This window comes from Vulpes vulpes, chromosome 9, assembly GCF_048418805.1.
Source record: "Vulpes vulpes isolate BD-2025 chromosome 9, VulVul3, whole genome shotgun sequence".
Lineage (NCBI taxonomy): Eukaryota > Metazoa > Chordata > Mammalia > Carnivora > Canidae > Vulpes > Vulpes vulpes.
Genome location: NC_132788.1, coordinates 94,021,374 through 94,038,148, shown reverse-complemented (window position 1 = coordinate 94,038,148; position 16,775 = coordinate 94,021,374).

The following is a 16,775-nucleotide window of genomic DNA, read 5'->3' as shown; positions in this document are numbered from 1 at the left end:
AGGGCAATTGGCATCTGTGCTGAGAAATAAAGCGGTGTTTGGAGTGTCAATGCTGTGCCCAGAGGCTTCATGGGAGCATTTTTCTTTCCATCACAGTATGTGAGCATTTCATGGATGGGGACAGGGTTTTCTATGGGAGTAGAGTAGCCTGTGTGAACCGAGAGCAGCACAGAAGGGACCTTGGCAGAGCCACACCACACCCTCCAGGGTGAGGACTCCCTCACATGGAAGAGAGCAAGTTTATTAAAGAATTCTCTCAAAAAAAAAAAAAAAAAAAAGAATTTTCTCTGGGGCACCTGGTGGGCTCAGTCAGTGGAGTATGCAACTCTTGATCTCGGGATTGTGAGTTTGAGCCCCACATTGGGTGTAAAGGTCATATAAAAATAAAATCTTTAAAAAAAATTCTCTCTTTTGATCTTAAGATCTGAAATCTGAGTACCCTCTCCGGGCCTTCATCGCACCACACCAGGTCACAACACTCAACACCTTAAATGAGCCATCTGTTAAGGAACCCCCAGACAGAGGCTTTTCGGTGATGAGGCCCACGTGCCCGATGCTTGGCAGACACTTAGTAACAGCTGTTGGATGAAGTCTTCTGTAAATAATACCTTTGGTGATTTCCTAGCTTCAGCCAACTCTTGGTCACTCTGGTTCACCGAAGTCATGCAGAAAGGAAGGGGCGCCACGCACCTCTGTCATGTGACCCAGGGCAAGCATGTTCCCTCCCCAGTCAGGTGAGTCAGGGAGGGAAGGCTTCCTGGAATAGGAGAGGCCTAGGTGACCCCCAGGGGAAGTGGGGCTTGGGCTCAGGAGTGAGGACAGAGGCTGGTGGAGGCCACGTGGGGAAAGAATGTCAGCTTCTCACCTCTCGATGCCATGTCTCCGCACCCGTGAAAAGCAAATTCTCATACCTGCCTCGGCAGGCTCTTCTGAGGTGGTGGGTGTCGGGAGAGGGTGGAGGAAGGAAAGAAACCAGCCCTGCCTGAGCCAGCATACGGACCAGGTCCTCTGCTGGGCGGCCACTCCATACCTCCTCGCTATGTGTCAGCCTCAGCAGGTTATTGGTGGTGAGTCACAGACCCTCCGTACCTGTTTACCCACCGACTGAGTGGGTTCAGTAATGACACTGACCTGGTAGGGTTTCACGAGGCCTTGGTGTGAGGTTTTTGTTGCTCTCCTGATCTTGTCTGTTTTTGTAGCTATGTGGAGGATGAGGTGAACCAGACACCGAACCTGCTGTATGTACCCTTTGGGGTGGACTCCTAACTCACCCTGGAACTTGTGAGAACTTACCAGAACTGTTCTAAGTTCCTTATATATGTATCAAGTCATTTAATTCCCAATCCCACCTGCTGTTATCCATATCTTGCAAGTCATAAATCTAAGGCTTCTGTCCCCCTTTGCCTTATTCGCTCAGCTGCCCACCAAATACTGTGCTTACCAGGTGCTCAGTAGCCTGGCTTTGGGTCAGCCCACACTTGTCAACACACCCAGTCCTCCTGGGCCAGCCAGATGTCTGGGCAGGCCTTGGAGCTCCCAGGCCTGTCACCGCACCCTGTCTCAGCCCCACCTGGCCACCTTCCCTGCCCAGCTGGATAGCTCAGCAGCTGCCAAGGCCTGTCATTCTTCCCCTGCGCACCCAGTTGTTTGGGTGCGGGCAAATACCAGGCAGGTGAGGAGCCATGGCTCCTCCACAGACCTCGCTGCTTTCACCCTCAAGGTACAGGGTAGGCATAGGCCAGGGAGCAAGGAAGAAACAAGGTGTCTCCCAGGCTCAGGAGTGCTGAGACTGGATGGCCGCTGAATCACGGTGTTAACTCATCTGGAAGCCAGAACAAATGCCTGTAGGTGTCCAGCTGGATCCAAGGAGAGGCATGGCATCCTTGATGCTGAGTACAGAGCTGTCATCTGCCCAGGTGCAGGGACAATTTATCTCGCTTTTCAAACTTGAGGCAACTGGTCCCAACTTCTTCCCCCTATTCTGAATCTTTCAGGGCCCATGATGAACCCAGGAAAGAGGGGGAAAGCAAAGCTTCCCAGCATGAATTAGGAAACTAAGTCTCATGGGAATTTGACAGCATTGCAGTTGCCCCCAGTGGGGTTTTCTGCCCTCAAGAAGCTGAAGCTTAAACATAGAACTGAAGGCCCAAGAGGGGTGGCCCATCACCCTCCTCAGCAAGCCAGCCAACACCAACCTCCGCTCTTCCCACCACCCCATGCTGCCTGGCATTGGAGGAAGGAAATGTCCTATGTCAAAGTACTTCTAATAGAAAAAGAAGACAAAAATAGGTGATGAATGCTAAAAAGGACTTTGAAAATAATCTCCCAGTCATTCTAGGAGCCCATTCTTGGTGGGGTAGGCCCAGCATCTTGCAGAAAGGGAGCATATCAGACCTTAGGGCACTTTCTCTTTTCCACACTCTCTTCTGTGGGCCCCTTTGCTCACAGTCTCTTACACACTTGGGGCACAGGCCCCTGGCTGCTTTCTCACCCCGGGGTTCACTGAACTCCACCTGTCACCTGACCTGTGTGTCCCATTCACCTTCCTGTGACCATAGACCATGCCTTGACAATGAGGCAGATGTGATCAGCTGCAGAGGTGAGAGGGAGGCTGGACCCTCATTGTCTTGTTTGGGCAGCAGCAGGCGTTACCAGGGTAAAGCCTGCAAAATCCAGCACAAAGCTTTGTCAGTCACTCACTCCAAAGCTCCCCACCCAGGGCTTCCGGAAACCTTGCCTTCTTGCTCTGCACTAGTCAGGCACTCTCTTCAAGCAGGCTCAGCACTGTGTGAGAGCCTCATACGAAGTGGCTTCAATGAGGAGAAAGTCAGGAAAGTCCTCGGACTTGGAACCTGCTGTTTGTTAGCCAACTAACTAGAAGCAACTCATCCACTTTGCTGAGCCAGAATGTTCTCACCCAGAAAATGGGGGTAAATTCCACTTGATAAGACTCAAGTGAGACTGGCCCCATAGAAAAGAAACCGGCATCCCCCAGATCAGCCCTCAGGAACCCCACTGTCATGAGATTCTCCATGGAAAAAAGGCTCCATGGGTGAATAGGTTTGGGAAAAGCTGTACCTTCTAGAATGTACGCTGGTAGATCAATGATTCTAAGACATGCCATAAAGAAGTCAGGTGGAAATTGCTTAAATCAGTGTTTCCCAGACTTGACCCAGAAATCCTTTTTTTTTTCTTTTTTCTTTTTTTAAAATAAGCATTCTATGAGGTGGTGTTCTGGGTGTCCCTTTTGGAAATGTTAGATGGCCGTGGGCCTTGGAGAAAGGCAACAAGTCCACTTTTGTGGGAGGAGAGTGTTTAATTTAAGAGGAGGGTGGCGGCAGGCTGGAACTTAGGTGAGCCTTCCGCATGCTCCTGTGCTGTGGGAAAAAGTGGACCCTGACATTGACATGATGAAGGGCAATTTGATTGCACTGATTAAAATGTTGAAGGCTCAAGGCACCTGGGTGGCTTAGTTGGTTAAGCATCTGCATTCGGCTTGGGTGATGATCCCAGTATCCTGGAATTGAGCCCCATGTAGGAATCCCTGCTCAGCAGAGAATCTGGTTCTCCCTCTCCTGCTGTTTCTCCTTCTGCTTGTGCTCTTTCTTTCTGTCAAAATAAATAAATTAAATTTAAAAATGTTGAAAGGTCAGGGGCCCTTGCTGGCCCAGGTTTTTTTTTTTTTTTTTTGGCCCAGGTTTTGTATTTATTTATTTATTTATTTGTTTGTTTATTTACTTATTTATTTTTAAATTAAGAAGTCTCTACACCCAGACACCTGGCTGGCTTAGTGGTTGAGTGTCTGCCTTTGGCTCAGGTCATGATACTGGGGTCCTGTGATGGAGTCTCTCACATAGGGCTCCCTGTAGAGAGCCTGTTTCGCCCTCTGCCTAATGTCTCTTCCTCTCTCTGTGTGTCTCTCATGAATAAATACATAAAAATCTTAAAAAGAAGTAGAAGAAGATAATGACTCTACACGCCCAAGATGGGGCTTGAACTCACAACCCCAAGAACAAGAGTGGCATGCCCTCTTGACTGAGCCAGCCAGTGCCCCCAGATTCTTGGGAGGATTTTGAAGAGCAGTGTTCTAATGCTGGGTGGGGGCACCCTCAAAGTTAGTCTGTGATTCATTTGTTGTCTCTGGTCTCTAGGAGCCCACAGCCTAGAAGGGACATGTGCACAAGGGATACCTGCCTACCCCGTTCCCACCAGAATGCAGTGAGTGTCTATTTGGACTTATATCTGTATTATGTTTACTAATGTGCTTGTTCCCTGTCCTGTCTTGCATTACTGGCCTTCCTTCTGGGACTCTTCCCTGTGCTTTGGTAGTGTATCCTTTAGAAGTTCATCTAGTTCAGTTCTCTTGGTGTGGAACTTGTTATTTTTGTTTATCTGTGATTCTTTTTATTTTACTTTTATTCTTATAAGGTGGCTTTGTTGGTTGCACCATTCTAGTTGAGGGAGACTTTCTGCACTTGGTGGGTAGTGTCCTGTGGTCTTTAGTCTCCGATGGCTACTGATGAGCGGCCACTAAGTGTCCCTGTGTAAGTGTTCTGGCCTTCTGTGACATGGGGCTGCATTCCAGGACTCTGGGATCATGACCTGAGCCAAAAGCAGACATTCAATTAACTAAGCCATCCAGGGGCCCTTACGTAATTTTTTTTCTTTTTTAAGATTGTATTTATTTACTCATGAGACACAGAGAGAGAGACAGGCAGAGACACAGGCAGAGGGAGAAGCAGGATCCATGCAGGGAGCCTGACATGGGACTCAATCCCGGGTCTCTAGGATCAAGCCCTGGGCTGAAGGAGGCACTAAACCGCTGAGCCACCGGGGCCTCCCGCCCTTAAGTAATTTAACATATTTCTCCAGTGAATTCTCTTCATTTGGGTCTAATCTGTAGTTTAACCTATCAATTGAGTTTTATATTACTTTTTTTAAAAAAAGATTTTATTTATTTATTCATGAGAGACACACAGAGAGAGGCAGAGACATAGGCAGAGGGAGAAGCAGGCTCCATGCCGAGATTTTATTTATTTATTTATTTATTTATTTATTTATTTATTTATTTAAGAGAGAGAGAGAGAGAGAGAGAGAGAGAATGAGCGTGAGCAGAGGGAGAGAGAAAGGGAGAAGCAGATGCTCTACTGAGCAAGGAGACTGACACAGGGCTCCATTCCAGATCCATGGGATCATGACCTGAGCTAAAGGCAGCCGCTTAACAGAATGAGCCACTCAGATGTCCCTATAGATTTCAATAATTATTCACTTTTATAAAAATTATGAGTTCTGGATGTTAATTCAGAAAATTCCTAGTTACACAGTCTGCTCCCCAGACACAAGGATTTGGCTCATGTGCTTGTTTCCAGAGTAAGTTAGTAAATTTTTTGGCATCATTTGAATTTGCTTCAGGGACAGTGCTTGTCTCCAACCCCTGAGGCAATACAATGCCTATGTTTAAACAGTAATTTTATTTTATTTTATTTATTCATAGAGACACACACAGAGAGAGGCAGAGACACAGGCAGAGGGAGAAGCAGGCATCATACAGGGAGCCTGACGTGGGACTCCATCCAGGGTCTCCAGGATCACGCCCTGGGCTGCAGGCGGCACTAAACCGCTGCGCCACCAGGGCTGCCCTAAACAGTAATTTCAAAATAAACAGTGATAGTACAATGATTCTGAAATTTAAAAAAACCTTTTGTGTTTCAGTCATTCTGTGTGACTAGTTATAATTCTTATTTGGTTTGGCTTACATATTATTTATGTATTAATTGGTTTAAATTTTAAAACATGAAATAGAGTGCAAACTGTAAGGGGTTTTTCTGTCATTTTTTTTTTAAAGGTTTTATTTATTTATTCACGAGAGACACAGAGAGAGGCAGAGATATAGGCAGAGGGAAAAGCAGGCTCCCCGCAGGGAGCCCAATGCGGGGACTCAATCCCCAGACCTGGGATCACATCCTGATCTGAAGGCAGATGCCCAACCACTGAGCCAACCTGGCATCCCTTGTCATTGTTTTTTAAGTAGACACTATACCCAGCGAAGCCCTAATGTGGGGCTTGAACTCATGACCCTGAGATTAAGAACTGAGCTGAGATCAAGAGTCAGACATTTAGCTGACCGAACCACCCAGGTGCCCAAGGGGTGATATTTTTGATAGTGCCAGTCTTACCTTATACTTAAGCTATTTTACTGAATCTGCATATTGGCCTAAAATGGAAATTTATTTGTTCATTGTTATTCTTTTTATTTATTATTTAACGGCTGGTATACTCTAATATTATTTATTATTGCAACAGGCCAGTATGTAAATGCAAGTTAAAAATATATATTCATGTAATTAAAATTATCAACTCACCTTCTTTCCCTACTTTGGTGGTAATATTTATTTTATTTTTTATTAAAAACTTTTTTTGCTGGTTTGCTTACATTTCAATAAGACAATTAAAAAAAAAAAAAAGACTGAGTTCCGTGTAAAAAGGACATTCCCTGGAAGTGTCAGCAACGATGAGGACATATGTGCAGGAATGGCACAGGAGTCCTGGGTCAGAGGGTTGGGGGTGTTGCCGGGACTCATCCTATGTAGATGAGACCTGTAAAATCCAGAGAAGTTAAATATTTTGTTCAGGGTCACACAACTAGTTAGGAGTGAAGCCAGAATTGGAACATAAGCCTTCTTATTTCTCGATTAGGGCCAAGCAATTGCTCAGGACCATCCAACAGGGAAGAGTTTAGGCATTGAAAACATTGAGATGATTCCCACCCTGTGTCATCCAAAATAAACCATGAATGAAATATATAGAAACCCAACAAAAGGGTGCCTGGCTGGCTCAGTGACTCTTGATCTCGGTGTTGTGAGCTCGAGCCCCAGACTGGGTGTAGAGATTAGTTAAAAATAATAAAATCCTGGGCAGCCCCAGTGGCTCAGTGGTTTAGCGCCTCCTTCAGCCCAGGGCCTGATCCTGGAGACCCGGGATTGAGTCCCTGCATGGAGTCTGCTTCTCTTTCTGCCTCTCTCTCTCTCTATCATGAATAAATAAATTTAAAAAATTTTTAAAAGAAAGAAAGAAACCCAACAAATATCTAGTGTCTTTCCATGATGACCACTTTGCTGTATTTATTAAAATATACACTGATGGTGGTGCGTCTGATTGGCTCAGCCAGTAGGGCTTGCAACTCTTGATCTCAGGGTTGTGAGTTCGAGTCCCATGGTAGATATAGAGATTATTTAAAAAGAAAAAATACATCAATGGGGCACCTGGCTGGCTCAGTTGTAGAGCATGTGACTCAATCCTAGGGTCTTGAGTTCAAGCCCTGCATTGGGCGTGGAGCCTACTTAAATAAATGAAAATAATTAAATATATGTTTTAATATACACATATATGTTATATGTGTATATATATATACACACACTGATAATGCACCCCTACCCCCTCCTTTTTGTTTCCAGTTTTGGTGCTCCTGCTTTGCACTACGTGCAGCACATGCTTAAACTACGCTTTTGGTTACTGCGGCCTGAACAAAGAACAGCCGCAGCTTTGCCTGTGCTCAGGGCAGGCAAGATGTCCTTAAATGTAGCTGGAAGCCAAGGGTGAGTTGGGGAGCTCCTGCAGAAACTCCAGCTCCTCCCAGTTACTGGTTCAGGGGAAGAGAAGCTGGAAGGCTGAGGCCTGGGAGGCTAAGCTGGGGCACTATCGCCACCTGCTGGCACACCCCGCCTACGGCAGTGGTCGCAGCTGCAAGCCCCGCGGGGCGAAACGAGAACAAAGGATGCCTGTGGGTGGAGGCGGCGGGCTGCGCGATCGGCCTTTGCGGGAAGAGCGACCCGCTCTGCGGTGGCTGGCAGGGCCCGCCTCCTGGGAAGGGTGAGCGCCCTGACCTGCGAGTGCGCAAGCTGGGAGCGCTAGCGCTGGCTTGAACTTCACACGACTTCCAGGCATCAGCATTTGCAAATCCGCATGGCCAGGGTCTTAAGATCTTAGAATCGTCAAGGTCACTCCCACTCCCAGGACCCTCCCACCCGGTCACAGTCGTGTCGAGGCTGGGAACTGCCCGAGATCATCCGGTTCGCCGCTGACGCTGTTTCTGCCTCCCTCCTTGTGGCTCCTCCGCCCTCGCCCCAGTGTGGGCAGCCTTTGTTCACCAAGGTCGTTGGCGGTCGTGGGCAGCCTTTGTTCACCAAGGTCGTTGGCGGCGTTCCGGCCCGGCCCGCAGAACTCTGCCTTATCTCTCAGGCCTTCCTGCGGCACAGCCCGTGGCTCCCCACTCCCCTTCCCCGGCCCCTGTCCCCCGGCCCCCCGCCACCGGCCTCCAACCCGTCCCTGCCCCTGCTCCGGCTCCCGCCCCGGGCCCGGCCCGGCCCCGCCCCCCGCCCCTGCCGCTGCGCCTGCCCCCGCACCGACCCCGACCCCTGCCCCGGCTCCGCCCGGCCCCGGGCCTCTGACATCCTGCCCTCCCGCCCCTCACGGCTTCCCTGCGGCCCTAGGCGTCCCGCTCCCGGGACCTGAACATCCAATGCCATTTAGGTGCTTGGGACAAGCTGCTGTCACCACCCTGGATATTTCTCCAGAGCAGTTCCTCACGTTCACCCTCTGACCACCCAGGCATCTGGACACATCTGTTCACAGCTGCCCTGTCCACACAAGAGCTCAGCGCGAAAGTTCTCTCCCCTTCGACTTCGTTCTTTTAAAATAACATCATACTTACAGAAAAGTTGCAAAAATAGTACAAAGAACTCCTTTATTCTCTTTATCAAGAGTCATTAATTTTGGGGGGCGCCTGGCTGGCTCAGTCACATGCAACTCCTTACCTCTGGGTGTGAGCTCCAGCCCCACTGTTGGGCATAGGGTTTACTTTTAAAAAAAAAGAGGCCCTGGGTGGCGCAGCGGTTTGGCGCCTGCCTTTGGCCCAGGGCGCGATCCTGGAGACCCGGGATCGAATCCCACGTCGGGCTCCCGGTGCATGGAGCCTGCTTCTCCCTCTGCCTGTGTCTCTGCCTCTCTCTCTCTCTTTCTCTGACTATCATAAATTAAAAAAAAAAAAAAAGAGAGGCACAGAGCATCCCGGGTGGCGCAGTGGTTTAGCGCTGCCTTCAGCCCAGGGCCTGATCTTGGAGACCTATGATCGAGTCCCACGTCGGACTCCCTGCATGGAGCCTGCTTCTCCCTCTGCCTGTGTCTCTGCTGCGTTCTCTCTCGCTCTCTGTGTCTCTCATCAATAAATAAATAAAATCTTTAAAAATAAGAAAATAGGCGATCGGCTCTCTGCTCCTCCCCGGTCGACAGACAGCCGCATCTTCTGGTGCAGCCGCGTCCCCAAGACACGGTGGTGAAGGTTGGAGTGAACGGATTTGGCCGTATTGGGCGCCTGGTCACCAGGGCTGCTTTTAACTGTGGCAAAGTGGATATCGTCGCCATCAATGACCCCTTCATTCATCTCAACTACATGGTGTACATGTTCCAGTATGATTCTACCCATGGCAAATTCCACGGCACAGTCAAGGCTGAGAACGGGAAACTTGTCATCAACGGAAGTCCATCTCCATCTTCCAGGAGCGAGATCCCGCCAACATCAAATGGGGTGATGCTGGTGCTGAGTATGTTGTGGAGTCCACTGGGGTCTTCACCACCATGGAGAAGGCTGGGGTTCACTTGAAGGGCGGGGCCAAGAGGGTCATCATCTCTGCTCCTTCTGCTGATGCCCCCATGTTTGTGATGGGCATGAACCACGAGAAGTATGACAACTCCCTCAAGACTGTCAGCAATGCCTCCTGCACCACCAACTGCTTGGCTCCTCTAGCCAAAGTCATCCATGACCACTTCAGCATCGTGGAGGGCCTCATGACCACTGTCCATGCCATCACCGCCACCTAGAAGACCGTGGACGGCCCCTCTGGGAAGCTGTGGTGTGACGGCCGAGGGGCTGCCCAGAACATCATCCCTGCTTCCACTGGCACCGCCAAGGCTGTGGGCAAGGTCATCCCTGAGCTGAACGGGAAGCTCACTGGCATGGCCTTCCGTGTCCCCACCCCCAATGTGTCAGTTGTGGATCTGACCTGCCCCCTGGAGAAAGCTGCCAAATATGACGACATCAAGAAGGTAGTGAAGCAGGCATCAGAGGGCCCCCTCAAGGGCATCCTGGGCTACACTGAGGACCAGGTTGTCTCCAGCAGTGACTTCAACAGTGACACCCACTCTTCCACCTTCGACGCCGGGGCTGGCATTGCCCTCAATGACCACTTTGTCAAGCTCATTTCCTGGTATGACAATGAATTCGGCTACAGCAACCGGGTGGTGGACCTCATGGTCCACATGGCCTCCAAGGAGTAAGGGCCTCCTGGACCACCAGCCCCAGCAAGAACAAGAGGAAGAGAGAGGTCCTCAGCTGCTGGGGAGTCCCTGCCCCAACTTAATCCCCCAACACACTGAGAATCTCCTGACCTCCAATTTACATCCTAGACCCCGAGGAAGGGGAGGGGCTTGGGGAGCCCTACCTTGTCATGTACCATCAATAAAATACTGTACCCAGCCAAAAAAAAAAAAAAAGAAAAGAAAATAGGGGATCCCTGGGTGGCTCAGGGTTTAGCACCTGCCTTTGGCCCAGGGCGTGATCCTGGGGTGCCGGGATCGAGTCCCGCATCGGGCTCCCGTCATGGAGCCTGCTTCTCCCTCTGCCTGTGTCTCTGCCTTTCTCTCTCTCTGTGTCTATCATGAATAAATAAAAAAATTTAAAAAAATAAAAATAAGAAAATAAAAAGAGGCACAGAGTTTCCTTTAAAAAAGGCATTAGTTTTCTTAAAAAAAAAAAAGGAAAAAGTCATTGATCTTTTACATTTGTCCTATTTGCTTTCTCTTCTATATCTCCCTTACACAGACACATTTACATCTTTTTTTTTTTTATTTTTATTTATTTATGATAGTCACAGAGAGAGAGAGAGAGGCAGAGACACAGGCAGAGGGAGAAGCAGGCTCCATGCACCGGAAGCCCGACGTGGGATTCGATCCCAGATCTCCAGGATCGCGCCCTGGGCCAAAGGCAGGCGCCAAACCGCTGCGCCACCCAGGGATCCCTGTTTTTGTTTTTATTAAACTACTTGGAAGTAAATTACATCAGTCTTTTTTTTCTTTCTTTCTTTTCTTTTTTTTTTTTTTTTTTAGAGAGTGGAGGAGCAGAAGGAAAGGCTCCATACCCAATGTGGGAGCCTGATGCTGGACTTGATCTCAAGACTTTGAGATCATGACCAAGCTGAAGTCAAGAGTCTGGCACTTAACTAAGCCCCACCCTCCCTACTTTTTCTTTTTTTTAAGTAGGCTCCACACCCAATGTGAGATTTGAACTCACAACCCTGAGATTAAGAGTCCTATGCTTTACCGACTGAGCCAGCCAAGCACTCCCCTACATCATAGTCCTTAACCTTAACGGCAGTGTTATATACTGAGAATAAGGATATCCTTAGATAATTATAAAATTCAGGAATTTAACACTGAAGCAGGGGCAGCCTGGATGGAGCAGCGGTTTAGTGCTGCCTGCAGCCCACGGCGTGATCCTGGAGACCCAGGATCGAGTCCCATGTGGGGCTCCCTGCATGGATCCTGCTTCCCCCTCTGCCTGTGCCTCTGCCTCTCTCTCTCGCTCTGTATCTCTTGTGAGTAAATAAAATAAAATCCTTAAAAAATAAAATACTGAAGCAATCTTTTAACCTAATTAATAGTCCATATTACTATTTTGTCAATTGTCTCAAAAATGTCCTTTACATCATTTTCTTTTTTATCTTGGTCTAGGATCCCATATTTCATTTAGTTGTCAGGTCTCTGGAGTCACTAAACCGCTGAGCCACCCAGGGATCCCCTGGAGTCTCCTTTAATCTGGAACATTCCTCAGCCCCTCTGTTGTGTATGACATCGACATTTGTGAAGAATATGGGCCAGCAACTCTACAAAGTGCCTCAATGCAGACATTTCCTTTCCTCCTATATCTTTTGCTCTAAGTGCCAGTGGTCTGCCCAGTTCCTCAGGTAGGGAGCCAGGGCGCCATCATGGTCTCTCCCTCCCCCTGCAACCATCCACCCACCACCAGATCCTAGTGTTCACCCCCCATCTCCCATGCCCATAGCTTCCCCTGTGACTGTGCGCTCATCATTCCTCCCCAGCCAGCCAGCCTCAGCCACTACTGCTTCACACAGGCTGGCTTCCCAAAGTGTGGACGAAGACTGTGGCATCAGGAGCTTGTTAAAAAGGCAGAGTCTCTTGGCGCCTAGGTGGCTCAGTTGGAAAAGTAGGCCACTCTTGATCTCTGGGTCATGAGTTCAAGAAAATGCAGAATCTCAGGCCCCATCCCAGGTCTATGGAACCAGAATATGCATTTTATTTTTTTAAGATTTTATTTATTTATTCCTGAGAGACGCAGAGAGAGGCAGAGACACAGGCAGAGGGAAAAGTAGGCTCCACGCAGGGACCCCGATGTGGGACCCTGGGACTCCGGGATCACGCCCTGAGCCGAAGGCAGATGCTCAACCACTGAGCCACCCAGGCGTCCCAGAATATGCATTTTAATGAGTTCCCCAGGTGTTACTTCTGCTCCATTAAGTTGGAGGAGCCCTGCTCTCAGAGATCCTGAAGCTTACAGAGCCCTCAGCTCCATCCATATCCAAGGTCCTGGGTGTCCTCCTCTACTAACCTTGCCCTCCCAAACTTGTTCCCTACCTCATCTATATTCATGAATGTGTGCTGTTTCGCCCTCCTAGTCCTTTCCAAATGCCCTAACTCCTAACACTTCTGCGCATCAGGCTTAAACATACATCACCTCCTGGGTGGTATGCTTCCTTCTATCCCTCTTGAGCACTATTTGCTCCATACCTGTCTAAATCCTAGCTTCTCTCCCATGGAAGTATCACTCCCATGCGCTCCTGGTTTCAAAGTGACTATTTCTCTAGCTAGTTGGTGAGCCCCTTGAGGAAAGCCTGCCTGCTATATATACATCTCCTCATCCTCAGTGCCCAGCACAATTGAAATGTTTGTTGAATCAGTATGTGAAAGAAACAGCTCTTCTTCCATCGATGCCCTTCTTCTGCGTAGATCTGAAGTGGGTATTGGGGCATCCAAATATCTAAGTCACAGAATGTTGGGACGGGTAGCCACAGTGGAACATCTACTTTAAATGCCCTTTGTGATCTACGAGGAAAGGCTTCAGGGAGGGACAAGTGACTTATTGCAAGTTCCTTGGCTGGAAGGGTGGGGCCTGTGAGTCATCACTGACTCATGCTTTGCCCTTCCTGGAGCCAAGTGCCCTTATGCAGTTTGGTATGAGAAACAAAGTAGTAAAAAGCAAAGTGAGGGTCGCCTGGGTAGCTCAGTCAGTTGGGCATCCAGACTCTTGTTTTGAGCTCAGGTCGTGGGATTAAGCCCTGCATTGGGCTCAGGACTCAGCACAGAGTTTGCTTGGGATTCTCTCTCTCCCCCTCTGACCCTCTCCATATGCATGTACTCCTCTTCAAATACATAAATAAAACCTTTTAAAAAAAAGATTTTATTTATTCACTCATGAGAGAGAGATTTATATATATAGAGAGAGAGGCAGAGACATAGGCAGAGGGAGGAGAAGCAGGCTCCATGCAAGGAGCCCCATGTGGGACTCAATCCCAGGACTCTGGGATCACGTCCTGAGCCGAAGGCAGACACTCAACCACTGAGACACCCAGGTGTCCCACATAAATAAAATCTTAAAAAAAAAAAAAAAAAACAAAGATGCAAAGAATGTGTACAGAATGGAAATATTTATGCAGCTTTAAAACATGAAAAGCAATTCTATATTTGCTTACTTAGGAAACAATCACAATGCCAGTGATAGCAGTTACCTTGGGAAGGAATGGGTGAGACTGGACAGTTAACCATTAAGCTTGAATTCACAAACCCGAAGCTCAAGTTGCATGCTCTACCAACTAAGCCAGCCAGGTGTGCCCCCAAAATTAAAATTTTACCCAATTTTTTTTAGTGAGTTGTTTTTCCCAAGAGTCTCAGGTAACTAGCTCTCAACCAAACTTCCAATCAAGGCTCAGAGGGCAGGGTACATTTAGAAACAGAACTCTGCCTGTTATTGGAGCATATGATGAACATAGGTTAGGTTTGGGGTTCTATCGTAGCACATGGGTTAGAGTTAGATTTTTTTTTTTTTTTTTTTTTTTTTTTTTTTTTTTTTTATTTATGATAGTCACAGAGAGAGAGAGAGGCAGAGACACAGGCAGAGGGAGAAGCAGGATCCATGCACCGGGAGCCCGATGTGGGATTCGATCCCGGGTCTCCAGGATCACGCCCTGGGCCAAAGGCAGGCGCCAAACCGCTGCGCCACCCAGGGATCCCAGATTTTTTTTTTTTATAGGCAACAAGGAGCCATTAAACTCTCCAGTATGAATGGGTGACCTAATTAGACATTTAGCAAGTTGATTGTGGCAACAATAGGCTAAACCAAAAGACCAGCTGGCTTTTGCAATAATCCAGAAGAGTGTTACCTGCTTGGAGCAAATTTAAAGAGCAAAGTCAGGGAGGAGTTAGGGAGAAGACTGTCTCTGAGTAGATGTTGTTGAAGCTTTGTAATGGGCAGAAAAGAGGTTCATTGGCCTATGTTTGGAGTTATCCATGATTTAAAAAAAGCCAATTTCTTGTAGAAATCATATCTACTTACATGACAAGTGAATCAAATCCTAATTATAAGAATGAATACTTGGGGAAAAGTTTTTTTTTTTTTTTTTTAAGATTTTATTCATGAGAGACACAGAGAGGCAGAGAGACAGGAAGAGGGAGAAGCAGGCTCCTGGCAAGGACCCTGATGTGGGACTCGATCCCCGACCCAGGATCATGCGCTGATAGATGCTCAGCCACCCAGGCATCCTGGGATAAAGTTTTCATACATGAACTAGAAAGGAACTGTCTTCTCAAGTAATTTGGGTAAAAAAGATAGGTTCAGGGCAGTCCGGGTGACTTAGCGGTTTAAGTGCCGCCTTTGGCCCAGGGCGTGATCCTGGAGACCCAGGATCAAGTCCCATGTCGGGCTCCCAGCATGGAGCCTGTTTCTTCCTCTGCCTGTCTCTGTCTCTCTCTGTGTGTGTCTCATAAATAAATAAATTAAATCTTAAAAATAAAGATAGGTTCAAGGAAACCAGTACATAGCTCAAAAACAAATGCTGAAGTTTTAAATTATTTTGAAAACTTGAGGAAGGGACACCTGGGTGGTCCAGCAGTTGAGCATCTGCCTTTGGCCCAGGGGGTGATCCTGGAGTCCCGGTATTGAGTCCCACATCGGGTTCCCTACATGGAGCCTGCTTCTCCCTCTGCCTATGTCTCTCCCTCTTTGTGACTCTCATGAATAAAATCTTAAAAAAAAAAAAAAAAAAAAAAAGAGGAAAGGCAGCATATCCAAAATAACATTTTTTTTTTTTTTAAGATTTTACTTATTTGACAGAGAGCGAGCATAAGCAGGGGGAGCAGCAGAGGGATAGGGAGAAGCAGGCACCCCATGGAGCAGGGAGCCCAACATGGGACTCGATCCCAGAACACCGGGATCGTGACCTGAGCAGAAGGCAGATGTTTAACTGACAGCCACCCAGGTGACCCTGTGGTCTAATTAATCAAAACTTTTGAATCTTTTCACTAGGAAGATGGACTCTGGTCTCTTGGAAAGTGTTGGAATATGGGATGCATTAAGAGTACAGCCATCGGATTTTTTTTGCAATTGAAAATCATCTCTATATACACTCTGTGCACTCTCTCCAACATACAGTGTGACAAAAGTTGAGTGGAGGGAAGAGTGGGGATGCTTACATACCCGAGGTCTCCTTGGAAGGATTAAAAAAAATTCTGGGAGAGGAAATGGGATGTGAGTTGAGAGCGCTCCGGTCCCTTTAATAATCTGTGGACTTGGGATCCCTGGGTGGCGCAGCGGTTTGGCGCCTGCCTTTGGCCCAGGGCACGATCCTGGAGACCGGGGATCGAATCCCACGTCGGGCTACCGGTGCATGGAGCCTGCTTCTCCCTCTGCCTGTGTCTCTGCCTCTCTCTCTCTCTGTGACTATCATAAATAAATAAAAAAATTAAAAAAAAAAATCTGTGGACTTGTTCTCTCCTGTCTTCCTGACCTATAAATATGTAATACTGGAGATAAGAATTACAGGGGACTTTCTTTCCACGCTGACAATTCCAAAATAGTTAAAATAATGTCTCTATTATAGATGCAAATAGAAGGGAATCAATGTCTCAATGAATCTTGACTTGAGGTGGGACCAAGGGTGAGATATTTTAGGTTTTGGCATTTGCTGCAGGTTTAGGAAGATCTGTGTGTGGGCTCATGACTTCCCAGCACCCGTCCTATTTCCTTCGGCGGCATCCTCTCCATCAGAGCACAACTGAATCTCCTATCTCCTTTAGGAGCCCGATGTAGGACTCAATCCTGGGACTCCAGGATCATGCCCTGGGCCAAAGGCAGGTGCTAAACCGCTGAGCCACCCAGGGATCCCCAGGATCCTTTCCTGGGGAAATTGAACTGTTGCTTCAATGCCAATGGTTTGGGTAAGCTTTGGATGGCCCTATTTCATCTTGTAAATCAATCTGAATCGCAAGTTTTTGGAGTCAGGGCAGCAAGTAGAAGTCGTTCTGCCCACCCCCAGAGCCATGCCACACAGGAGCCCTTTGGCCTCTTGAAATGTAACCACCCTTATACTGATTTTAGTTGAATATGATTCCTCCAAAGAAAACACAATTCTCTTCAAATCCACCAAGAACTA